Source organism: Ranitomeya imitator, chromosome 3, assembly GCF_032444005.1.
Source record: "Ranitomeya imitator isolate aRanImi1 chromosome 3, aRanImi1.pri, whole genome shotgun sequence".
NCBI classification, from domain to species: domain Eukaryota; kingdom Metazoa; phylum Chordata; class Amphibia; order Anura; family Dendrobatidae; genus Ranitomeya; species Ranitomeya imitator.
Window position 1 is genome coordinate 300,914,443 of NC_091284.1, and position 27,133 is coordinate 300,941,575.

Sequence of the window (27,133 nt, forward strand, 5' to 3'; positions counted from 1 at the left end):
TGGAGCAGCAGGTCACAGGAGGAAGCGGTGGCTGCGGCTTGCTTTCATGCTCCTTGTTAAAGAGAAATTAATATTCACTGCATTCCACGCCCATGGGCATGGAGGGCTGTGAATATTCATTTCCCTTTAACCCCTTCCCGATCTGTGACACAGCATATGCGTCATGAAAGTCGGTGCCAATCCGACCTGTGACGCATATGCTGTGTCACAGAATGATCGCGTCCCTGCAGATCGTGTGAAAGGGTTAACTCCAATTACACCCGATCTGCAGGGACAGGGGGAGTGGTAGTTTAGCCAGGGGGGGGGTGGCTTCACCCCCACCCCCACCCCCCGTGGCTACGATCGCTCTGATTGGCTGTTGAAAGTGAAACTGCCAATCAGAGCGATTTGTAATATTTCACCTATTATAACTGGTGAAATATTACAATCCAGCCATGGCCGATGCTGCAATATCATCGGCCATGGCTGGAAACACTGATGTGCCCCCACCCCACCTGTTGTGAACTCTGTTGTCAAGCTCCTTCCTGTGGTCATGAATGGTACTTCGGCTAGTTCTGTCCATGAACTTCCTTTGGTGGCGGTGAGTGGTGCTGCTGCTTCTGAGTTTCCTTTCACAGGTGACGAGGCTAATTCGTTGGCTGGCTGCTCTATTTAACTCCACTTAGTTCTTTGCTCCATGCCACCGGTCAATGTTTCAGTATTGGTCTAGTCCGCTCCAGGATCTTGCTGGTGACCTGTCTCCTCTATCAGAAGCTAAGTTCCTGCTTGAATTTTACTGTTTGCTATTTTCCTGTCCAGCTTGCTATTTGATTTTTGTCCTGCTTGCTGGAAGCTCTGGGACGCCGAGGGGGCGCCTTCGCCCCGTGAGTCGGTGCGGAGGTCTTGTACCCTCGACGTGGTTTTTTGTAGGGTTTTGTGTTGACCGCAAAGTGACCTTTCCTATCCTCTCTCTGTTCAGTAAGTCGGGCCTCTCTTTGCTAAATCTATTTCATCTCTGTGTTTGTGATTTTCATCTTGTTTCACAGTCCATATATGTGGGGGGCTGCCTTTTCCTTTGGGGAATTTTCTCTGAGGCAAGGTAGGCTTTGTTTTCCTCCTTTAGGGCTAGCTAGTTCTTAGGCTGTGCCGAGTTGCATAGGGAGCGTTAGGCGCAATCCACAGCTATTTCTAGTGTGTGCGATAGGATTAGGGATTGCGGTCAGCAGAGTTTCCACTTCCCAGAGCTTGTCCTGTATTTTTGTCACTATCAGGTTTCTTCTGTGTGCTCTTAACCACCAGGTCCATTGTTGTCCTAACCACCAGGTCATAACACCCACCCCACCGATCGCCCCCCCAAGCCACCGATCTGTCCTTTACACTGCTCCGCTCCCCTCCGTCCTCCTGTCCGCTCCCCCCCGTCCTCCTGTCCGCTCCCCCCGTGCTCTTGTCCGCTTACCCCCGTGCTCCTATCTCACCCCCGTGCTCCAACCACCCCCCCTGCACTCCGATCCACCCCCCCCTGCAGTCCGATCCACCCCCCGTGCTCCGATCCGACCCCCCCATGCTCCGATCCACCCCCCTCCGTGCTCCCCCCGACCCCATCATACTTACCGAGCCTCCCGCGGTCCGTCCGTCTTCTTTACTGGGCACCGCCATCTTCCAAAATGGCGGGCGCATGCGCAGTGCGCCCGCCGAATCTGCCGGCCGACCGATTCGTTTGAAGTACATTTTGATCACTGCGATAAAACCTATCACAGTGATCAAAATAAAAAAAAATACTGAATAACCCCCCCCCTTTGTCACCCCCATAGGTAGGGACAATAAAAAAAATAAAGATTTTAAAGGTTGGGGTAAAAACTAGGGATAGGGTTAGGGTTAGGGTTTCGGTACGTGCACACGTATTCTGGTCCTCTGCGGATTTTTCCGCTGCGGATTTGATAAATCCGCAGTGCTAAACCGCTGCGGATTTATGGCAGATTTACCGCGGTTTTTCTGCGCATTTCGCTGTGGTTTTACAAATGCGATTTTCTATTGGAGCAGTTGTAAAACCGCTGCGGAACCCGCAGAAAGAAGCGACATGCTGCGGAATGTAAACCGTTGCGTTTCCGTGCAGTTTTTCTGCAGCATGTGTACAGCGATTTTTGTTTCCCATAGGTTTACATTTGAACTGTAAACTCATGGGAAACTGCTGCGGATCCGCAGTGTTTTCCGCAGTGTGTGCACATACCTTTTGAATTAGGCTATGTGCACACTGTGCGGATTTGGCTGCGGATCCGCAGCGGATTGGCTGCTGCGGATTCGCTGCAGTGTTCCATCAGGTTTACAGTACCATGTAAACCTATGGAAAACCAAATCCGCTGTGCCCATGGTGCGGAAAACACCACGCGGAAACGCTGCGTTGTATTTTCCGCAGCATATCAATTCTTTGTGCGGATTCTGCAGCGTTTTACACCTGTTTCTCAATAGGAATCCACAGGTGAAATCCGCACAAAAAAGAGTGGAAACCAACGGTAAATCCGCAGGTAAAACGCAGTGCCTTTTACCCGCGGATTTTTCAAAAATGATGCTGAAAAATCTCACACGAATCCGCAACGTGGGCACATAGCCTTAGGGTTAGGGTTGGAATTAGGGTTGTGGTTAGGGTTAGGGGTGTGTTGAGATTAGGGTTGTGGTTAGGGGTGTGTTGGGGTTAGGGTTGTAATTAGGGTTATGGCTACAGTTGGGATTAGGGTTAGGGGTGTGTTGGGGTTAGTGTTGGAGGTAGAATTGAGGGGTTTCCACTGTTTAGGCACATCAGGGGTCTCCAAACGCAACATGGCGCCACCATTGATTCCAGCCAATCTCGTATTCAAAAAGTCAAATGGTGCTCCCTCACTTCCGAGCCCCGATGAGCGCCCAAACAGTGGTTTACCCCCACATATGGGGTACCAGCATACTCAGGACAAACTGCGCAACAATTACTTGGGTCCAATTTCTCCTGTTACCCTTGTGAAAATAAAAAAATTGCTTGCTAAAACATCATTTTTGAGGAAAGAAAAATGATTTTTTATTTTCACGGCTCTGCGTTGTAAACGTCTGTGAAGCACTTGGGGGTTCAAAGTGCTCACCGCATATCTAGATAAGTTCCTTTCGGGGTCTAGTTTCTAAAATGGGGTCACTTGTGGGGGGTTTCTACTGTTTAGGCACACCAGGGGCTCTGCAAACGCAACGTGACGCCTGCAGACTATTCCATCAAAGTCTGCATTTCTAAGTCACTACTTCCCTTCTGAGCCCCGACATGTGCCCAAACAGTGGTTTACCCCCACATATGGGGTATCACCGTACTCAGGAGAAACTGGACAACAAATATTGGGGTCAAATTTCTCCTGTTACCCTTGGTAAAATAAAAAATTGCAGGCTAAAAGATCATTTTTGAGAAAATAATTTTTATTTTTATTTTCATGGCTCTGCGTTATAAACTTCTGTGAAGCACCTGGGGGTTTAAAGTGCTCAATATGCATCTAGATAAGTTCCTTGGGGGGTCTAGTTTCCAAAATGGGGTCACTTGTGGGGGAGCTCCAATGTTTAGGCACACAGGAGCTCTCCAAACGCGACATGGTGTCCGCTAACAATGGAGATAATTTTTCATTCAAAAAGTCAAATGGCGCTCCTTCCCTTCCAAGCCCTGCCCCCAAACTGTGGTTTACCCCTACATATAAGGTATCAGCGTACTCAGGACAAATTGGACAACTTTCGTGGTTCAGTTTCTCCTTTTACCATTGTGAAATCTAAAAAATTGTTGCTGAAAGATAATTTTTGTGACTAAAAAGTTAAATGTTGATTTTTTCCTTCCATATTGCTTCTGCTGCTGTGAAGCACCTGAAGGGTTAATAAACTTCTTGAATGTGGTTTTGTGCACCTTGAGGGGTGTAGTTTTTAGAATGGTGTCACTTTTGGGTATTTTCAGCCATATAGACCCCGTAAACTGACTTCAAATGTGAGGTGGTCCCTAAAAAAATGGTTTTGTAAATTTCGTTGTAAAAATGAGAAATCGCTGGTCAAATTTTAACCCTTATAACTTCCTAGCAAAAAAAAAATGTTGTTTCCAAAATTGTGCTGATGTAAAGTAGACATGTGGGAAATGTTATTTATTAACTATTTTGTGTCACATAACTCTCTGGTTTAACAGAATAAAAATTCAAATTGTGAAAATTGCGAAATTTTCAAAATTTTCGCCAAATTTCCGTTTTTATCACAAATAAACGCATAATTTATTGACCTAAATTTACCACTAACATGAAGCCCAATATGTCACGAAAAAATCTCAGAACCGCTAGGATCCGTTGAAGCGTTCCTGAGTTATTACCTCATAAAGGGACACTGGTCAGAATTGCAAAAAACGGCCAGGTCACTAAGGTCAAAATAGGCTGGGTCATGAAGGGGTTAATAGCATCCTGATATGCATAGCCCCATCCTTATCCTGGTATGATTGGCCTCCATCCCTGTCCTGGTATGCATGGCCCAATCCTTATCCTAGTATGATTGGCCCCCATCCTGGTATGCAGGGACCCATCAGAAAAACATTAAAACACAACAAACATTACACTTAGCTTCCTCCACTCCCTCGCAGCGTTTTGTTCCGATGCCAGCAGCTGCTTTATGCTTGCAAGCAGAGCAAGACAGGGAAGTCATGCGCTGCTAACAAGCGAAGGACAGCTGCCAGAATACTCACTGCTCCCCACGCCGGGACTATGTGCGTGGAGGGCAGTGAGTATTCATTGCCCTATAGTAATGAGCAACGTGTCAGCTGCAGGCTTCCAGCAGCTGGCGGGCAGTTATGTGTCCCCGCTACTAAAGGGAATTAATATTCATTGCTTTTCACTCCCATAGGCATGGAATGCAGGGAATATTCGTTCCCTTTAGTAGCGGGGACACGTGACTGCCCAGAAGCTGCAAGAAGCCTGAGGCTAACACTGTGCACGCTACTAAAGAGCAATGAATACTCAACTGCTCTCCGCGCACATAGTCCCGGTGTGGGAAGTAGAGAGTATTCCATCAGCTGTTCTCAACTTGAAAGCAGCGCATGACATCCCTGCCATGCGCAGCTTACAAGCATAAAGCAGCTGCTGGCCCTGAAACAAGATGCTGCGAGGGAGCGCAGGGAGTTATGTGTAATGTTTTGCTTTGTTTTTGTTTTTTTGATTTATGATTGTCTGATGGGGCCCTGCATACCAGGATGGGGATTGGGGCCAATCATACCAGGATGGTGATGGGGGCCCTGCATACCAGGATAGGGATGAGGGGGACCATTCCTACCAGGATAGGGATGAGGGGGACCATATATACCAGGATAGGGGATATTAAGTACAAAATTGACCACATTTTTTGCTTCAAATGTTTTTTTTTTTTAATTTCCTCCTCTAAAACCTAGGTGCGTCTTAAGGTCAGAAAAATATGGTACTTGCTTTACAAAATTCCCTAACTACACTAACTACTTTTGTATTTTTTTCTCTACTTCCTGCCTGATGACTATACATATGAGAATCCCCATTGCATGCTGGAATACTCTAAGTATCATCAGGGGGAAGAGGCCGAGGTCACTGTCACAGCCCCTGCCCCCCTTCCTGAAACAAAGCATCATCAGATAAGCTCATTTCAGGGACTGGCACCTGCTCTGTCCCCGAGTGTCTCTTGTGAAAGGTCTTCCCCCGTGTGCAGTTTCCCCCTGTGTGATGAGCACGGCGTCCAGTCTGTTATACGCTAGCAAAATACTAATAAGCTGGGGAGGGAGACACTGTGGGATACAGCAGGGACCAGCCCCTGAAACGAGAATCACTGATGACGCTTCGTTTCAGGGAGGTGGCAGAGGCTGTGACAGTGACAGTAGCCTCTGCCCCGATGATGCTTTGGTTTGAGTATCCCTGCTTGCACTGGAGATATTCAAACGAATAGTCATCAGACAGGAAGTAGAGAAAAAACATGCAAAAGTAGCGTAGTTAGGTAACAGTACAGAATTTTTAAAGCATGTATTTAAAAAAATAGATTAGATTATAAGACTAAATGCAGCGGCTGCAAAGGCAAATAAAATAATGGGATGCATTAAAAGAGGCATAGATGCTCATGAGGAGAACATAATTTTACCTCTATACAAGTCACTAGTTCGACCACACTTAGAATACTGTGCACAGTTCTCGTCTCCGGTGTTTAAGAAAGACATAGCTGAACTGGAGCGGGTGCAGAGAAGAGCGACCAAGGTTATTAGAGGACTGGGGGGTCTGCAATACCAAGATAGGTTATTACACTTGGGGCTATTTAGTTTGGAAAAGCGAAGACTAAGGGGTGATCTTATTTTAATGTATAAATATATGAGGGGACAGTACAAAGACCTTTCTGATGATCTTTTTAATCATAGACCTGAAACAGGGACAAGGGGGCATCCTCTGCGGTTGGAGGAAAAAAGGTTTAAGCATAATAACAGACGCGGATTCTTTACTGTAAGAGCAGTGAGACTATGGAACTCTCTGCCGTATGATGTTGTAATGAGTGATTCATTACTTAAATTTAAGAGGGGACTGGATACCTTTCTGGAAAAGTATAATGTTACAGGGTATATACACTAGATTCCTTGATAGGGCGTTGATCCAGGGAACTAGTCTGATTGCCGTATGTGGAGTCGGGAAGGAATTTTTTTCCCCAATGTGGAGCTTACTCTTTGCCACATGGGTTTTTTTTGCCTTCCTCTGGATCAACATGTTAGGGCATGTTAGGTTAGGCTATGGGTTGAACTAGATGGACATATAGTCTTCCTTCAACCTTAATAACTATGTAACTATGTAAATAGACGCCTTCTGATCACCCCTTTAAGTTTTAAATGGTGGCATTTTGGGGTACATAATATTTTGGATCACTTATAAAGCCTCGGCTTGTATTTATCCTGTGAACTGAGCATTTACATTGGGATTTCCTTCTACATCTCTAAAATATGCGATTCAGATGAAACCTTTGACTGATCCATTCACTAATTAAGCAGCAGAGATACTGTGGACTCAGTTTGGCATCTGTTCGGTGGTGTTATTCAGAAGTACAGAAAACTGTGGTGAACCGCACTTTTGGGCACCACTGAAAAGACTGATACTGCTGGGTCATAGGACATACAGTCCAAAGGGCCTCCATCTGCCTCAATATAGGGAACGATCCGTTGGGTTCTTGTCTGAATCACGCATCTCAGGAATTTACATGTAAATCTTGATTTTAAGGGCTTTGTCCGGTCAAAACCAATAAGATGGAGTCACTCTTTTTGCCGTAGTAATGGTCACTAAAAATGCTGTTTTGATTGTCTGGACTGAGATGGGCATCTTTTCCCTTGGTACATATGGCTCCTTGCAGAGCGATGCAAGAACCAAACTTAGAGCCCAAGGGGGAGCTGACCGCCTAATCGTAGGGTGCAATCTCTGTACTGCCCTGACAAATCTAGTTACCCATGCGTGAGTGGCCAGAGAATAGTCAAAGAAAGCACTTAATGCCGATATCTGGACATTTATGGTGCTCGGTCTAAGTCCCTTATTAAAACCCGCCTGAAGGAAGCCCAAGACACTTTGGATATCGGGTCTGCCTGCCACAAAGTCGAACCTGCCACCTTCCAAACAGAACCTTTTCCATATTTTGTAGTATATTGCTAGCCTGAATCGTGGTTATGACATGGTCCGACAACCCACGAGCTCTCAAGTTGCCCCACTCAGGATCCAAGCTGATATAGATGAAGTCTTTCCGGGTTTTGATGGAAGACTGGTCCCTGTTGGAAAATATCTTCCTTCTGAGGAAGCAGCACTGGGTTCGCTAACGCCATAGTTCTCAGCAGTGGAAACCAACTTCTTTTTGGCCAATATGGGGTGATTAGAAATACTCTCACCTGATCCTCCTGTATCTTCCTCATGACAGCTGGAATGAGCGCCATTGGGGGAGAAGCATAAGGGACATGTTCCATTTCTGGTTCAGTGCATCGACGGCTTCTAGATTGTCCGATTGATTCAGCAAGTAAAATCTGGCTGTCTTTGTATTTTTCCTGGTCACAAACAGGTCTATCTGAGGTGCGCCCCAGAGATGGCACAGGTACTGGAACACCTCATTGTTCAGTTCCCATTCTGTCGGCCAGACCCTTCGTCTGCTCAGGTAATCTGCTACGACATTTTGGGACCACTCGAGATGAACCGCTGCCACTAACAGAACCGTCTTCTCATGCCAGGAAAAAAAATTCTGCCAAATCCTGGAATGCCCGATGTCTGGGGCCTCCCTGGCGTCGTAGGAAGGAAACCGTTGTCACAATGTCTGACAGAATCTTTACATCATGATACGCAAGATACACTTATTAAGGATGTGAACAATGTATGTTGAGGATGTGGTGCCTGTTTGACCTACATGCTCAATGTTTGAGGTTTTTCTATTATGGAGAGCCGTAATGCTGAAATATATACACTTATCTATGCAGCCTGGCTGCCCTGATAGTGGGGACATGTGACAGCCCTACATTTAGTTTTACTTTGGGGTTGCAACACTACTGTCTCCCCGGGAGGGGCGATTATACAATAAAGATAAGTGCTTCTTAAGCCCTATGTTTTTGTGCAGCTTTGGGACACAGCTCTGCCTGAGGAGGAGGTGTGGCATGAGACATGAAGCGCTGGGCTGAGAACTATGCACTGCGCATGCCCACTCCTGTGAGAAGCATCTCTGCCCATGGAGGGACATAAGGTGTGAAGCGCTGGGCTGGGAACCATGCACTGCGCATGCCCACTCCTGTGAGAAGCATCTTTGCCCGTGGAGGGACATAAGGTGTGAAGCGCTGGGCTGGGAACTATGCACTGCGCATGCCCACTCCTGTGAGTCGCATCTGCGTTCCACTGTGCTATGAGGGAAGTGATACATGGAGCGAGGCTTGGACTATGAGACGGCGTGCGTCTCACCTCATGATACACGGTAAGCACGCACTTTTGAATAGAGCAGCAGTGCTGTTATTGGAGATGATCATAGTATAGATCTACCAAGGCTATCATTAAAGGCAGCCACCTATATTAATTACGGTAATTGAGTCTATAAATATAGCGCTACTACCTCCATCTGTTCACATCTATTTCTCAAGCCATTGCTGCTAGATCCCAAATGATCCCCTGATGAGCCCCTGTACTGGGAAGGGGCGAAACGCGTAAGGATGGAGAGATGGGACATATTATGTCACATTTATTCAGATAAGTCTATCTTAATCGTAGCAGAATGTGTATAGCTTTTTATGACAACAATATGCGAAGTGCTTAAATGTGCAGCACGGGTGCCATGAGAGACCAGTGACATGGCTCTATCTGTATGGGCTTCTATGCATGTTTGTTACATTGATATACAGACATGATATATATCTGTATATAGATATATATATAGATATAGATATATATATATATATATATCTATATCTATATATATATCTGTCTGTCTATATATATATATCTATAGATATATCTATAGATACACTACAGTTCAAAAGTTTAGGGTCACCCAATTTTGTGTGTTCCATGACAACTTACTTTTATTGATCAAATGAGTTGCCAAATGAATTGAAAATCTTGTCCAGACATTGATAAGGTTCGAAAAAAAGATTTTTATTTGCAATTATAAATTTTCTCCTTCAAACTTTGCTTTCGTCAAAGAATGCTCCCTTCGCAGCAATTACAGCATTGCAGACCATTGGCATTCTAGCAGTTAATTTGCTGAGGTAATCTGGAAAAATTTCACCCCATGCTTCCAGAAGCCCCTTCCACAAGTCGGTTTGGCTTGATGGTCACTTTTTGTGTACCATATGGTCAAGCTGCTTCCACAACAGCTCAATGGGGTTGAGATCTGGTGACTGCGCTCAACACTCCATTACAGATAGAATACCAGCTGCCTGCTTCTTCCTTAAATAGTTCTTGCATAATTAGGAGGTGTGTTTTGGGTCATTGTCCTGTTGGATGTAGGATGAAATTAGCTCCAATCAAGCGCTGTCCACAGGGTATGGCATTGCAAAATGGAGTGATAGCCTTCCTTATCCAAAATCCCTTTTACCTTGTACAAATCTCCCACTTAACCAGCACCAGAGCAACCCTAGACCATCACATTACCTCCACCATGCATGACAGGTGGTGTCAGGCACTCTTCCAGCATCTTTTCAGCTCTGCGTCTAACAAATGTTCTTCTGTGTGATCCAAACATCTCATACTTGTATTTGTCTGTCCATAACACTTTTTTCCCAACCTTCCTGTCCAAAGTCTGTGTTCTTTTGAACATATTGGCGATTGCCAGATGCATTTGAGAAATCGCTGCTGCAAGAGACATTGGTGCAGGCCAGACAGTGGATGCACAGAATGCACCCACTTACGGGTCCCTTACAATCAATGGATTGAGTTTTGGTGGGACATAATGTCTGGAACCAGAATCGCCAATATAAAATTAATCACTATAGCTTATATGGTAGCTCCAATGTGATTTACTAAGCAACTTGTGGTTGAGGGAAGATATACAGTACAGACCAAAAGTTTGGACATACCTCATTTAAAGATTTTTCTGTATTTTCATGACTATGAAAATTGTACATTCACACTGAAGGCATCAACACTATGAATTAACACATGTGGAATTACTGTATATACTCGAGTATAAGCCGACCCGAGTATAAGCCGACCCCCTAATTTTGCCACAAAAAACTGGGAAAACTTAATGACTCGAGTATAAGCCTAGGGTGGGAAATGCAGCAGCTACCGGTAAATGTCAAAAGTAAAAATAGATACCAATAAAAGTAAAATTAATTGAGACATCAGTAGGTTAAGTGTTTTTGAATATCCATATTGAATCAGGAGCCTCATATAATGATCCATAAAGTTTATAATGGGCCCCATAAGATGCTCCATATTAAAATATGCCCCATATAATCCTGCATAAAGGTTAATAATGGCCCCATAAGATGCTCCATAGACACATTTGCCCAATATAATGCTGCACAAATGTTGATTATGGCCCCATAAGATGCTCCATAAAGATATTTCTCCCATATAGTGCTGCACAAACGTTGATTATGGCCCTATAAAGACACTTGCCCCATATAGTGCTGCACAAACGTTATGGCCACATAAGATGCTCTATACAGACACTTGCCCCATTATAGTGCTGCACAAATGTTGTGGCCCCATAAGATGCTCCATACAGACACCTGCCCCATTTGCTGTTGCTGCGTTAAAAAAAAATAAAATAAAATAAAATAAAAAATAAAAAAATAAAAAATCACACACTCACCTCTCCGTAGCTCAGGCCCCGGCACTTTCAATATTCACCTGACTTTGTTCCGGCGCCGCTCCGTATTCAGCGTCTTCTGCACTGACGTTCAGGCAGAGGGCGCGCACTAACCACGTCACCGCGCCCTCTGACCTGAGCGTCACTGCAGAAGACGCTGAAGACGGCGCGGCGCCCGGAAAGGGGAGCAGGTTAATATTGTGCAACGCTCCCCTCCCTGTTATACTCACCTGCTCCTGGCACGGTGCAGTCCCTGCTTCCCTGGCGCTGCTGCTTCTTCCTCTACTGAGCGGTCACCGTTACCGCTCATTACAGTAATGAATATGCGGCTCCACCCCTATGGGAGGTGGAGCCACATATTCATTTCTGTAATGAGCGGTACCATAAGACCGCTCAGTACAGGAAGAAGCTGCCCACGCCGGGGAAAAGACGTGCAGGGACGGTGCCAGGAGCAGGCGAGAATAATAAGACAGCCCCCGCTCCCCCTCCCCTGCCGACCCCTGGGTATGACTCGAGTATAAGCCGAGAAGGGGACCTTCAGCCCCCAAAAATGGGATGAAAATCTTGGCTTATACTCGAGTATATACGGTATATACTTAACAAAAAAATGTGAAACAACTGAAATTATGTCTTATATTCTAGGTTCTTCAAAGTAGCCACCTTTTGCTTTGATGACTGCTTTGCACACTCTGGGCATCCTCTTGATCAGCTTCAAGAGGTAGTCACCGGGAATGGTCTTCCAACAATCTTGAAGGAGTTCCCAGAGATGCTTAGCACTTGTTGGCCCTTTTGCCTTCACTCTGCGGTCCAGCTCACCCCAAACCAGGGTGGATAAAAATCAATGTTTTTTTTTTTTTTTTTTAAATCGGATTTTTTTGATTTAAATCGGATTTTTTTCAATAAACTGCTTTTTGAGGAAAATATTTTACCATCCAAAGGTTCTTCCATCATGAGATAAAGCTGAGTTGTTTAACTCAGTAGAATAAAGGCTGTATATGTGTAACATTCACAATGCCATGCTCTTCCAGAGGTTTCTGTAGGATTAGTGGGCAGTTTCTCTCCTATATTATCACAGACGCTCGCTTTACTTACGCAGTTCTCAAAACTGAATTTGACTCTGCAGAGGTCCCAGCCTCTTCTTCACAGCAAAAATGTTACAACATGAACAGAGTTGAGAAAAAGACCTTAATCCTATTGTTCTACAAACCTATGAATACAGAATCAACCCCTTCAGTGCCAAGTCCAAGAAGTTAGACAATATGTTTCTGATTGTTTGGAGTGGAATAGATCTGCACAACACAAGAAGAATGTGAATCTAAGTGTGAGGAGGAGGAAGGGCAAGCAGACAAGAAAATGAAAGTGAAACTTTGAGCACAATACTGCAGCATAGCCACAGACAGACAAGTCTGGGTCTGTTTGTGTGTACGATTTGAGGTTTATTACATTCTTTCCTTATAATGGCAGCAGGCCGTAAAAGAGACCCAGTTTGGGAATATTTTAATGAAGCTCCTTTGCCTATCGGTAAGGCAGGCATGCGTGCAAAATGCAAACGATGCAACAAATAGATGCAAGGCCTGGTGGCGCGAAAGAGGCAACATCATGAGAAGTGCGGTGATGAAGATGACCAAAGAAACACTTCTGAACAGGCAGGATCTTCAGGTTGGTAAACATTTTAATTGAATCCTATTTCTAAAGACTGAACTGTCATGTGTGAGAAAAATTATATTTCTTATTACTACTGCATGTTACTGTCATTTGGTACAGTTATGAAGAAAAACAAATATTCCTTTTGGGGCAGGGGCAGTGATGTGTTGTGTACAATAAGCAGAAATTGTATGAACAATAAAATAACAGCATTGACACTTTTTGTTTAGGGGAATTCATGGATTCTGGAAACTATCCACCTCCAAGATAACCATCATCCTGTTCTACAGTTTTAGAGTTATCCATCCAGGATAGTGCTTCATTAGCAGCAGCATCATCATCAGACACCCACAGCCACATATCACCATCACCCAAAAGGAAGAAAAAACCTTTACCTCCTGGAACCACCATAGATAGGTTTGTGATAAGAACTAGCAGATTAGAAAAAGAGTTGATTGATGAAAAAATTGCCCAGTTTATTTATGCAACGAACTCTTCTTTCCGTCTGACTGAGAACCCACATTTCATTAATATGGTTCAGTCACTGAGACCAGGATACAGTCCACCCAGCAGAGATTATGTTGCAGGGAAACTGCTGGATCAAGTGTATGACAGAGAAATGGAGCAATGTGCAACAGCTCTGGAGGGTAAAATTGTTAACCTAAGTATTGATGGGTGGAGTAATGTCCACAATGATCCTATTGTATGTGATTGTATAACAACAGAAGAAGGTAAAGTCTTCCTTGCACAAACAACTGATACGTCAGGAAATGCACACACAGCAGAATACTTACAAGAAGTGGCAGTAAAAGCTATAACGACATGTGAACAAAAATTCAAATGTCTAGTACGCAGTTTGGTCACTGACAATGCTGCAAACGTATCCAAGATGAGAAGAGATTTAGAAGAGCTAATAACATATGGTTGCTGTGCTCATTTGCTGCACCTCTTAACCAAAGACTTAAGTGTTCCAGAAATAAAGGCTAATGTTGTTGAAATTGCTAATTACTTCCGTAATAATCATTTTGCTGCAGCAGCTCTGAAAAGGATGAGTGGAACCAAGCTAACGCTCCCACAAGATGTTAGATGGAACTCTGTGGTGGACTGTTTTGAGCAGTATATCAAAAACTGGCCTATTCTGATGACACTTTGTGAAGAAAATCGAGATAAAATAGATGGCACTGTCACGGCCAAAATCCTCAACATTGGGCTTAAGAGAAATGTTGAACATATGCTGAGCTTCCTGAAACCCATCTCTCAAGCTTTAAACAAAATACAGAAAAATAGCTGTTTTATTGCGGATGCTGTTGAAATTTGGAAGGAACTGAGTGAACACTTAAAAACAGAACTACACATGGACAGAATTAAATTACAAGCAGTAAACAAACGAATGGGACAAGCACTGACTCCAGCTCATTTTTTGGCAAATATTGTCAATATCCAATATCAGGGTCAAAACTTAAGTGCTGAGGAAGACGAGTTAGCTATGACATGGGTATCCAGCAATCATCCATCTTTAATGCGAACTATAATAAACTTCAGAGCTAAGGGGGAACCATTCAAGAAATATATGTTTGCTGAAGATATTTTAAGGAAGGTCACACCAGTAAACTGGTGGAAGTCACCAGTCACCAGACAAGTCACCAGACAACAAGGATTCGGATTCCTGGACCACGGTGTGAATTACTTGTACGATGGACTCCTCGCCAGAGACGGACTACAACTCAACAAACCTGGGAAACACACATTCGCCAGAAGACTCGCTACACTCATCAGGAGGGCGTTAAACTAGAAGAAGAGGGGACGGGAAGAAAAACATTAGACTTGAACAAAGAAGACCCAGGAAAACATACTCAGAAGGGAGGTAAGAACATTTCTAAAACAATCCACAGCGAGGAGATTGGAACAAAACAAAATCCTCTAAACTGCATGCTCGCAAACGCCAGAAGCCTGACAAACAAGATGGAAGAACTAGAAGCAGAAATATCTACAGGTAACTTTGACATAGTGGGAATAACCGAGACATGGTTAGATGAAAGCTATGACTGGGCAGTTAACTTACAGGGTTACAGTCTGTTTAGAAAGGATCGTAAAAATCGGAGAGGAGGAGGGGTTTGTCTCTATGTAAAGTCTTGTCTAAAGTCCACTTTAAGGGAGGATATTAGCGAAGGAAATGAGGATGTCGAGTCCATATGGGTCGAAATTCATGGAGGGAAAAATGGTAACAAAATTCTCATTGGGGTCTGTTACAAACCCCCAAATATAACAGAAACCATGGAAAGTCTACGTCTAAAGCAGATAGATGAAGCTGCAACCCATAATGAGGTCCTGGTTATGGGGGACTTTAACTACCCGGATATTAACTGGGAAACAGAAACCTGTGAAACCCATAAAGGCAACAGGTTTCTGCTAATAACCAAGAAAAATTATCTTTCACAATTGGTGCAGAATCCAACCAGAGGAGCAGCACTTTTAGACCTAATACTATCGAATAGACCTGACAGAATAACAAATCTGCAGGTGGTCGGGCATCTAGGAAATAGCGACCACAATATTGTACAGTTTCACCTGTCTTTCACTAGGGGGACTTGTCAGGGAGTCACAAAAACACTGAACTTTAGGAAGGCAAAATTTGACCAGCTTAGAGATGCCCTTAATCTGGTAGACTGGGACAATATCCTCAGAAATAAGAATACAGATAATAAATGGGAAATGTTTAAGAATATCCTAAATAGGCAGTGTAAGCGGTTTATACCTTGTGGTAATAAAAGGACTAGAAATAGGAAAAACCCAATGTGGCTAAACAAAGAAGTAAGACAGTCAATTAACAGTAAAAAGAAAGCATTTGCACGACTAAAGCAGGATGGCACCATTGAAGCTCTAAAAAACTATAGGGAGAAAAATACTTTATCTAAAAAACTAATTAAAGCTGCCAAAAAGGAAACAGAGAAGCACATTGCTAAGGAGAGTAAAACTAATCCCAAACTGTTCTTCAACTATATCAATAGTAAAAGAATAAAAACTGAAAATGTAGGCCCCTTAAAAAATAGTGAGGAAAGAATGGTTGTAGATGACGAGGAAAAAGCTAACATATTAAACACCTTCTTCTCCACGGTATTCACGGTGGAAAATGAAATGCTAGGTGAAATCCCAAGAAACAATGAAAACCCTATATTAAGGGTCACCAATCTAACCCAAGAAGAGGTGCGAAACCGGCTAAATAAGATCAAAATAGATAAATCTCCGGGTTCGGATGGCATACACCCACGAGTACTAAGAGAACTAAGTAATGTAATAGATAAACCATTATTTCTTATTTTTAGGGACTCTATAGTGACGGGGTCTGTTCCGCAGGACTGGCGCATAGCAAATGTGGTGCCAATATTCAAAAAGGGCTCTAAAAGTGAACCTGGAAATTATAGGCCAGTAAGTCTAACCTCTATTGTTGGTAAAATATTTGAAGGGTTTCTGAGGGATGTTATTCTGGATTATCTCAATGAGAATAACTGTTTAACTCCATATCAGCATGGGTTTATGAGAAATCGCTCCTGTCAAACCAATCTAATCAGTTTTTATGAAGAGGTAAGCTATAGGCTGGACCACGGTGAGTCATTGGACGTGGTATATCTCGATTTTTCCAAAGCGTTTGATACCGTGCCGCACAAGAGGTTGGTACACAAAATGAGAATGCTTGGTCTGAGGGAAAATGTGTGTAAATGGGTTAGTAACTGGCTTAGTGATAGAAAGCAGAGGGTGGTTATAAATGGTATAGTCTCTAACTGGGTCGCTGTGACCAGTGGGGTACCGCAGGGGTCAGTATTGGGACCTGTTCTCTTCAACATATTCATTAATGATCTGGTAGAAGGTTTACACAGTAAAATATCGATATTTGCAGATGATACAAAACTATGTAAAGCAGTTAATACAAGAGAAGATAGTATTCTGCTACAGATGAATCTGGATAAGTTGGAAACTTAAGCTGAAAGGTGGCAGATGAGGTTTAACAATGATAAATGTAAGGTTATACACATGGGAAGAAGGAATCAATATCACCATTACACACTGAATGGGAAACCACTGGGTAAATCTGACAGGGAGAAGGGCTTGGGGATCCTAGTTAATGATAAACTTACCTGGAGCAGCCAGTGCCAGGCAGCAGCTGCCAAGGCAAACAGGATCATGGGTTGCATTAAAAGAGGTCTGGATACACATGATGAGAGCATTATACTGCCTCTGTACAAATCCCTAGTTAGACCGCACATGGAGTACTGTGTCCAGTTTTGGGCACCGGTGCTCAGGAAGGATATAATGGAACTAGAGAGAGTACAAAGGAGGGCAACAAAATTAATAAAGGGGATGGGAGAACTACAATACCCAGATAGATTAGCGAAATTAGGATTATTTAGTCTAGAAAAAAGACGACTGAGGGGCGATCTAATAACCATGTATAAGTATATAAGGGGACAATACAAATATCTCGCTGAGGATCTGTTTATACCAAGGAAGGTGACGGGCACAAGGGGGCATTCTTTGCGTCTGGAGGAGAGAAGGTTTTTCCACCAACATAGAAGAGGATTCTTTACTGTTAGGGCAGTGAGAATCTGGAATTGCTTGCCTGAGGAGGTGGTGATGGCGAACTCAGTCGAGGGGTTCAAGAGAGGCCTGGATGTCTTCCTGGAGCAGAACAATATTGTATCATACAATTATTAGGTTCTGTAGAAGGACGTAGATCTGGGGATTTATTATGATGGAATATAGGCTGAACTGGATGGACAAATGTCTTTTTTCGGCCTTACTAACTATGTTACTATGTTACTATGTTACTTAAGCGCTTGGATTTAGAGACTGTTCAAGTAATGATTTCACTTTTAACAGCAGTAGCTTCTTCTGCAGGCGTTGAAAGAATATTCTCTTCCTTTGGACTCATTCATGCTAAATTGAGAAATCGGTTGGGACCCAATAAAGCAGGAAAGCTTCTTTTTCTTTTCCAGATTATGAATAGGAACAAAGAAGAAGATGATGATGATGAAGATGACGACAAGTGAGCTACAGAGGACAGCAGGGACAGTAGTATTTAAGTTTTTCATGTGTCGGCTGGGCTGACAGTCTAAGTTTCTTATAATATATATATATTTTGTTTAGCCAAATTAGTTAACAAACATGGATGTTTGTTTAAGCAAATAACTTATGCTGTAATATTGTTATTGTTTCAGTTGAATAAATCTATTTAAATTGTTATTAAGGTCAGGATTATGTTTCTCCTTCCTAAGTACAACAGAACAGTGGTGTCCAAATATGAATGATTAACCCATTAAACTGGGGAGAAAAAAGTAATATAAAAAGGGATTCTAAAAATCTTCATCTACTTGCATGTTAAAGTAGCAAGAACTAGTTTAGGTAGAAACTTTGATTTAAATCACTGATTTAAAATCAAGCCTTACTGACTAGTTATTTAAATTGTGATTTAAATCAGTTAGTTTTAAATCAAATCCACCCTGCCCCAAACCATCTCGATTGGGTTCAGGTCTGGTGACTGTGGAGGCAAGGTCATCTGGCGTAGCACCCCATTACTCGCCTTCTTGGTCAAATAGCCCTTACACAGCCTGGAGGTGTGTTTATGGTCATTGTCCTGTTGAAAAATAAATGATGGTCCAACTAAGCGCAAACCGGATGGAATAGCATGCCGTTGCAAGATGCTCTGTTAGCCATGCTGGTTCCATATGCCTTCAATTTTGAATAAATCCCCAACAGTGTCACCAGCAAAGCAACCCCACACCATGACACCTCCTCGTCCATGCTTCACGGTGGGAACTAGGCATGTAGAGTCCTTCCATTCACCTTTTCGGCGTCGCACAAACACACGGTGGTTGGAACCAAAGATCTCAAATTTGGAAAGAAGCAGAGGTGACTCTTAGTCTTCCTTTCCTGGGGTGGTCCTCATGTGAGCCAGTTTCTTTGTAGCGCTTGATGGTTTTTGCCACTGCACTTGGGGACACTTTCAAAGTTTTCCCAATTTTACGGACTGACTGACCTTCATTTCTTAAAGTAATGATGGCCACTCGTTTTTCTTTACTTAAAAAGCAGTTAACAGTCTATTCAGTAGGACTATCAGCTGTGTATCCACCAGACTTCTGCACAACACAACTGATGGTCTCAATCCCATTTATAAGGCAAGAAATCCCACTTATTAAACCTGACAGGGCACACCTGTGAAGTGAAAACAATGCCCGGTGACTACCTCTTGAAGCTCATCAAGAGAATACCAAGAGTGTGCAAAGCAGTCATCAAAGCAAAAGGTGGCTACTTTGAAGAACCTAGAATATAAGACATAATTTCAGTTGTTATACACTTTTTTGTTAAGTATATAATTCCACATGTGTTAATTCATAGTTTTGATGCCTTCAGTGTGAATGTACAATTTTCATAGTCATGAAAATACAGAAAAAATTTTTAAATGAGGTGTGTCCAAACTTTTGGTCTGTACTGTATGTGGGACTCATATCTAGGGAATTCAGAATGAGGTTCAGGGAGCATGTGAGAAAACAGTGGTGAAGCAAAGACGGTGGCCAATACAATGTTATTAACCCCTTTACCCCCAAGGGTGGTTTGCACGTTATGGACCGGGCCAATTTTTACAATTCTGACCACTGTCCCTTTATGAGGTTATAACTCTGGAACGCTTCAACTGATCCCGGTGATTCGGACAATGTTTTCTCTTGACATATTGTACTTCATGATAGTGGTAAAAATTTCTTTGATATTACCTGCGTTTATTTGTGAAAAAAAACGGAAATATGGCGAAAATTTAGAAAATTTCGCAATTTTCCACGTTTGAATTTTTATGCAATTAAATCACAGAGATAGGTCACACAAAATACTTAATAGGTAAAATTTCCCACATGTCTACTTTACATCAGCACAATTTTGGAACCAAAAATTTTTTTTGTTAGGGAGTTATAAGGGTTAAAAGTTGACCAGCAATTTCTCATTTTTACAACACCATTTTATTTTAGGGACCACATCTCATTTGAAGTCATTTTGAGGGGTCTATATGATAGAAAATACCCAAAAGTGACACCATTCTAAAAACTGCACCCCTCAAGGTTCTCAAAACCACATTCAAGAAGTTTATTAACCCTTCAGGTGTTTCACAGGAATTTTTGGAATCTTTAAATAAAAATTAACATTTAACTTTTTTTCACAAAAATTTACTTCAGCTCCAATTTGTTTTATTTTACCAAGGGTTACAGGAGAAAATGGACCCCAAACCTTGTTGTACAATTTGTGCTGAGTACGCCTATACCCCATAAGTGGAGGTAAACCACTGTTTGGGCGCATGGGAGAGCTCGGAAGGGAAGGAGCGCCGTTTGACTTTTCAATGCAAAATTCACAGGAATTGAGATGAGACGCCATGTTTGGAGAGCCACTGATGTGCCTAAACATTGAAACCCCCCACAAGTGACACCATTTTGGAAAGTAGACCCCTAAGGAACTTATCTAGATGTGTGGTGAGCACTTTGACCCACCAAGAGCTTCACAGAAGTTTATAATGCAGAGCCGTAAAAATAAAACAATTTTTTCCCACAAAAATTAATTTTTTAGTCCCCAGTTTTGTATTTTCCCGAGGGTAACAGGAGAAATTGGACCCCAAAAGTTGTTGTGCAATTTGTCCTGAGTGCACTGATACCCCATATGTGGGGGGGAACCACCGTTTGGGCGCATGGGAGGGCTCGGAAGGGAAGGAGCACCATTTGGAATACAGACTAAGGCTGCCGTCACACTAGCAGTATTTGGTCAGTATTTTACATCAGTATTTGCAAGCCAAAACCAGGAGTGGGTGATAAATACAGAAGTGGTGCATATGTTTCTATTATACTTTTCCTCTAATTGTTCCACTCCTGGTTTTGGCTTACAAATACTGATGTAAAATACTGACCAAATACTGCTAGTGTGACGGCAGCCTTAGATGGAATGGTCTGCAGGCGTCACATTGCGTTTGCAGAGCCCCTAATGTACCTAAACAGTAGAAACCCCCCACAAGTGACCCCATATTGGAAACTATACCCCCCAAGGAACTTATATAGATGTGTTGTGATAACTTTGAGCCCCCAAGTGTTTCACTACAGTTTATAACGCAGAGCCGTGAAAATAAAAAATAAAAATTTTCACACAAAAATTTTTTAGCCCCCAGTTTTGTATTTTCCCAAGGGTAACAGGAGAAATTGGACCCCACAAGTTGTTGTCCAATATGTCCTGAGTACGCCGATACCCCATATGTTGGGGTAAACTCCTGTTTGGACACACGGGAGAGCTCGGAAGGGAAGGAGCACTGTTTTACTTTTTCAACGCAGAATTGGCTGGAATTGAGATCGGACGCCATGTCGCGTTTGGAGAGCCCCTGATGTGCCTAAACAGTGGAAACCCCCCAATTATAACTGAAACCCTAATCCAAACACACCCCTAACCCTAATTCCAACGGTAACCCTAACCACACCTCTAACCCAGACACACCCCTAACCCAACCCTATTCCCAACCACAAATGCAATCTAAACCCTAACCCTAACTGTAGCCTTAACCCTAACTGTAGCCTTAACCCTAACTGTAGCCTTAACCCTAACTGTAGCCTTAACCCTAACTGTAGCCTTAACCCTAGCCCTAACCCTAAACATAACCCTAGCCCTAACCCTAGCCCTAACCCTAGTCCTAACCCTAGCCCTAATGGGAAAATGGAAATAAATACCGTATATACTCGAGTATAAGCCGACCCCCCTAATTTTGCCACAAAAAAACTGGGAAAACTTATTGACTCGAGTATAAGCCTAGGGTGGAAATGAAGCATTTACCGGTGAATTTCAAAAATAAAAATAGATCATTATTTCCCCATAGCTGTGCCATATAGTGCTCTGCACCGTTCATTATTTCCCCATAGCTGTGCCATATAGTGCTCTGCACCGTTCATTATTGCCCCATAGCTGTGCTATATAGTGCTCTGCACCGTTCATTATTGCCCCATAGCTGTGCCATATAGTGCTCTGCACCGTTCATATTTCCCCATAGCTGCCATATAGTGCTCTGCACTGTTCATATTTCCCCATAGCTGCCATACAGTGCTCTGCACCATTCATATTTCCCCATAGCTGTGCTATATAGTGCTCTGCATGTTCATTATTGCCCCATAGCTGTGCCATATAGTGTTCTGCACCGTTCATATTTCCCCATAGCTGTGCCATATAGTGCTCTGCATGTTCATTATTGCCCCATAGCTGTGCCATATAGTACTCTGCACCGTTCATATTTCCCCATAGCTGTGCCATATAGTGCTCTGCACCGTTCATATTTCCCCATAGCTGTGCCATATAGTGCTCTGCATGTTCATTATTTCCCCATATCTGTGCCCTATATAGTGCTCTGCATCGTTCATATTTCCCCATATCTGTGCCCTATATGCTCTGTACCGTTCATATTTCCCCATATCTGTGCCCTATATGCTCTGCACCGTTCATATTTCCCCATATCTGTGCCCCATATAGTGCTCTGCACCGTTCATATTTCCCCATAGATGCTCCACATAAATCTGTGCCGCTGCTGCTGCTGCAATAAAAAAAAAAAAGCCATACTCACCTCTCTTGCTTGCAGCTCCCAGCGTCTCGTTCCGGCGTCTCTCCGCTCTGACTGATCAGGCAGAGGGCAGCGCGCACACTATATGCGTCATCGCGCCCTCTGACCTGCACAGTCAGTGCAGATAGACGCCGGGAATATGGAGCGGCGCCCGGCGGCTGGAACGGGGACAGGTAACTATGACACTTACCTGGTCCTGGCGTCCGGCTCATTCTCCCGCACAGCTGTCTTCGGTGCCGCAGCTTCTTCCTCTATCAGCGGTCACCGGCACCGCTCATTAGAGAAATGAATAGGTGGCTCCACCCCTATAGGAGGTGGTCATTTCTCTAATGAGCGGTCCCACGTGACCGCTGACAGGAGGAGCTGCAGCACAGACGACCGTGGGACAGGCGGGGAGCGCCAGGATCGCTGGAAGCAGGTAAGTATGCCTCAGCGCCCTCACCCGCCGACCCTGCCACCCACCTTGACTCGAGTATAAGCCGAGAGGGGCACTATCAGCCCAAAAATTTGGGCTGAAAATCTCGGCTTATACTCGAGTATATACGGTACATTTTTTTAATTTTTTAATTTTTCCCTAACTAAGGGGGTGATGAAGGGGGGTTTGATTTACTTTTATAGCGGGTTTTTTAGCGGATTTTTATGATTGGCAGCCGTCACACACTGAAAGACGCTTTTTATTGCAAAAAATATTTTTTGCATTACCACATTTTGAGAGCTATAATTTTTCCATATTTGAGTCCACAGAATCATGTGAGGTCTTGTTTTTTTGTGGGACGAGTTGACGTTTTTATTGTTAACATTTTCGGGTACGTGACATTTTTTGATCACTTTTTATTCCGATTTTTGTGAGGCAGAATTACCAAAAACCAGCTATTCATGAATTTCTTTTGGGGAAAGCGTTTATACCGTTCCGCGTTTGGTAAAATTGATAAAGCAGTTTTATTCTTCAGGTCAGTACGATTACAGCGATACCTCATTTATATCATTTTTTTATGTTTTGGCGCTTTTATACGATAAAAACTATTTTATAGAAAAAATAATTATTTTTGCATCGCTTTATTCTGAGGACTATAACTTTATTTTTTTGCTGATGTTGCTGTATGGTGGCTCGTTTTTTGCGGGACAAGATGACGCTTTCAGCGGTACCATGGTTATTTATATCCGTCTTTTTGATCGCGTGTTATTCCACTTTTTGTTCGGCGGTATGATAATAAAGCGTTGTTTTTTTGGTCTCTTTTTCTTACGGTGTTTACTGAAGGGGTTAACTAGTGGGACAGTTTTATAGGTCGGGTCGTTACGGACGCGGCGATACTAAATATGTGTACTTTTATTGTTTTTGTTCTTTTTATTTAGATAAAGAAACGTATCTATGGGAATAATAATTTGTAAACTTTCTTACTTTGTCCCGGGGGGGGGACAATACAGATCGGTGATCTGCCAGTTTGCACAGCACTCTGACAGATCACCGATCTGTCTCAGAGCGCTGCAGCGTTACCACGTGCCTGCTCTGAGCAGGCACTTGGTAAGGCACCTCCCTCCCTGCAGGACCCGGATCCGCGGCCATCTTTGATCCGGGACTTGCTGCAGGGAGGAAGGTAGGAGACCCCCGGAGCAACGCGATCACATCGCGTTGCTGCGGGGGTCTCAGGGAAGCCCGCAGGGAGCCCCCTCCCTGCGCGATGCTTCCCTATACCGCCGGCACATCGCGATCATGTTTGATCGCGGTGTGCCGGGGGTTAATGTGCCGGGGGCGGTCCGTGACCGCTCCTGGTATATAGTGCCGGATGTCAGCTGCGATAAGCAGCTGACACCCGGCCGCGATCCCCCCGTGAGCGCGGCCGATCGCCTATGACGTACTATTCCGTCCTTGGGAAGTAGGGCCCACCCCACATGGACGGAATAGTACGTCTAATGGCAGAAAGGGGTTAAAGACAGTGCCACATCATTTTAAAATGTTCCATGAGAGTAATCCTAGAACCTGAAGGCTGTGTGCACACTGCGTTTTTGCGGCTTTTTTTTTTCACGTGGATTTCACCCACAAATGCTAGGGAATCCTTGTGCCAGTATGCCATCAAAGTCAATGAGAATCCTGAAGTGTTATGCACATGATCAGTATTTTTCCTTTTAGGATTTGTGCTGCTTTTAAATCCGCAGCATTCTTTCAATTCTTTGTGTGTGTTTTTGCAGTGTTTTTCACCCACTGACTTCAATTGAGTCAGTCAAACACGCACAAAAATGCAGGTATAAAAATGTTTGCAGATTTGCTGAATTTTTGCTTGTGTTTTTATGGACTTCCTATATTGGTGTTTCTCGTGCTGTGATCTGCGTGACAGAGCGAAACACAGAAGGCTATGATCAGCAGCAAGATAGTTACCGCCAGTCAGAGCGCTGCAGGGTCATGCTCTCAGATGTTAGCGTAAGCCCGCAGTGTGACGCCTGTGATGGACCGTAACCGCTGGTCACAGTCGTCGGATGATGAGAGATTACTACTCCTATCAGCCTATACCTGCTCTCACTGATAACATCTAGTGCAGGTGCTTGCTGATGGGTGTAGTCATCAGCTGGCGTCTGTGCTCCAGGTAAAGAAAAAATAAGTTAAAAATAAACATTGAAGTGTTTAAATTAAACAAAGTTTACTCATACTCACTTAATCCCTGAAGCCCTTGTCTCTGGTAAAAAAAAATAAACTAAAAAATAAAAATACCATATATTAACCTTAAAGCCTAATTCCTGATGCCCATGTCATCATGGAAAAGAGAAAAAAATAATAAACCACCAAGTCCCTCACCTATCCGCCGTAATCCATACTGTTCCATGACAATTCGGATCACTTGCAGGGAAGTCACATCAGCTCATGAAACTGCTCTACCCGGTAGCCAGCTACACACTAACAGGAGAATATAATCACACCTGCAGTGTGTAGCGCTGAGCTGCGGTGAGAAAGTTAACCGGAGTTTATCAGCTGATGAGCCCCGGTGATTTCACGGCACCACAACTGCGTGAGAGAGTTCTCACGCAGCAGCATCATCAGTGAGGTCATTTGGGTTCATCAGCTTTCTCACCGCAGCTCAGCAGTAACACTGCAAGAGCGATAACCATTCAACCAATCATTATGGGACATTATGGATTATCTGTTTACGTTGGACAATTTTTTTTTTTTTTTTTTTTTACACAGGGGACAAGGGAATCGGGTATTAAAGTGAGTATAATGTGTTTATTATTTTAAATAAAAGGTGTAAAACCATGTGGTCATTTATTTCAAACCAAGGACTTTATTCTCTAGATGCCTCTCCATTACTAACCCCTAGGCTTCATATCAGCTGCCAATACAAGGCTGACATGAACCACCCCAACTATTAAACCACATCAGGGCAAGTGGGAAGAGTGAGGCTAAGTAACAGATTTGGCACATCTTATTGATGCGCCATTTCTGGGGTAGTTAAGAGCTGATGTTTTTAGTCTGTGATGGGGGTCAATAACCATCGCTCTTTCCTATGCTATCATTAGTAGCACACAGCTGTCTGCTTAGCCTTTGCTCGTTAGAAGTTATAGGAGAACCCCATGTCAATTTTTTTTCTGGGGTCCCACTGTAAACTAGCCAGTAAAGGCTAAGCAAACAGGTGTGAGCAGATATCAATAACCTGGAATCCATTATGGTTATTGGCTCCTTCCCAGAATATTAACCTCTGCCATCAGCTTTCTCTCTGCCGCTATGAAAATTATGAGGGAGACCACGCCATTTTTTTTTTACTAATCGAGGTGCGCGCAGAGTTCTGCTGGTTGCTTTATGTGCCCATGATCCAGAACAGCAGCAGTTTGGATGCAGCTCACCTGTGCTGCGTCCAAACCGCTATATTCTATATAAAAATAAAGATAAATTATTCTACGATACATGCACAGTGGGTGGGATTTATAGAAATCCCATGACCGCTGTGCTTCTATTTGATGCTGCTTAAACTAACCCGTGGCGCGAGTTTATCAGCCGCAGCATGTCAACTTCTGTTGTGGAGACACTACTTTCTGAAACAGAAATTTCCACAATATAATACATTGGATGTGTTCAATGAAAAGCATTTCCTGATCGTCGGTACGAACAGTGTGTGTTTATCTAACTCTTTACATACAGCTTTAGTAATGAGGGTGACTGGCTGACACCTCCATCACTGAACCTAGCGCTTGGTGTCAGCGACAGCTGCTGACAACAAGCCATAATCCCAATACCCCAATGTGACGGCACCAGGGCATGGGGGAAGAGCCTGGGCTAAGTGCCAGAATTGTTGCTTCCAATATGCAGTGCCATTCCTGGAGCAGCTGAGGGATGGTATTTTTAACCTGGGACAGGGTAAATAAAGCATGAAATAGAAGGGGGTTGAACAAGGAAATTATACCACATAACTTTTTTTTTCTTCAAATATATTTAGTTCTAAAAAAACATTCCTTGCTGTAAAAAAAAATTTTTAAAAAACGCGTAAAAAAAATACACGGATTTTCCACTGCCAACAAATTTCTAGAGATGCAGAAATGCTGCAGAAATTTTTGCATGCAAATACTGTGCACACAGCCTTATGGTGCGTAGCATAAATATTATTTATGGCGGAGTACGTG

General features: G+C 43.4%; 1 protein-coding gene across 6 annotated transcripts in view; it reads right to left on the reverse strand.

Annotated features, from left to right (window-relative positions):
• ILRUN (inflammation and lipid regulator with UBA-like and NBR1-like domains) overlaps window positions 1-27,133 on the reverse strand; it is a 239,303-nt gene that overhangs the window by 127,205 nt on the left and 84,965 nt on the right. The gene's annotated exons all lie outside the window — the stretch shown is intronic.